The sequence below is a fragment of the Myotis davidii genome, unplaced genomic scaffold (assembly GCF_000327345.1).
Source record: "Myotis davidii unplaced genomic scaffold, ASM32734v1 scaffold44, whole genome shotgun sequence".
NCBI lineage: Eukaryota > Metazoa > Chordata > Mammalia > Chiroptera > Vespertilionidae > Myotis > Myotis davidii.
This window is the reverse complement of record NW_006299705.1, coordinates 2,084,253-2,084,656: the sequence shown is the minus strand read 5'-3', so window position 1 is coordinate 2,084,656 and position 404 is coordinate 2,084,253.

The following is a 404-nucleotide window of genomic DNA, read 5'->3' as shown; positions in this document are numbered from 1 at the left end:
CTGCGAGGGTCTCTCCATTCAACGGGCTGGGCCGAGGTAGCTCAGACACTCCGACCCGGGAAAACTTTTCACTCGCGGGCCCCGAGGGCTGCAGCTGCTCGCTAATGGCTGAGATACGGCGTCCGCTTTGTCTCCACTCTCCGCAGTGCCCCACCCCCGCTTCCTTTCTCGATTAGCTCCCCCGACACGCTCTTCTCCAGCTCTCTCCTCCACCTCCTCCTCCTCCTCCTCCTCCTCTTCCACCTCCGAAGGCTGCTTCCTCCCTCCCTCTCCTGGTGTCACTCACAGCACACCCACCCTCGCCCCTCCCCGCCCCTCCGCGCCGCCCCGCTTATAGCCGGCGCACCGCGGCCGGCGCACACTGCTCGGGCAGCCGGGGAGGCGGGCGGCGGGGGCGGGGGGAG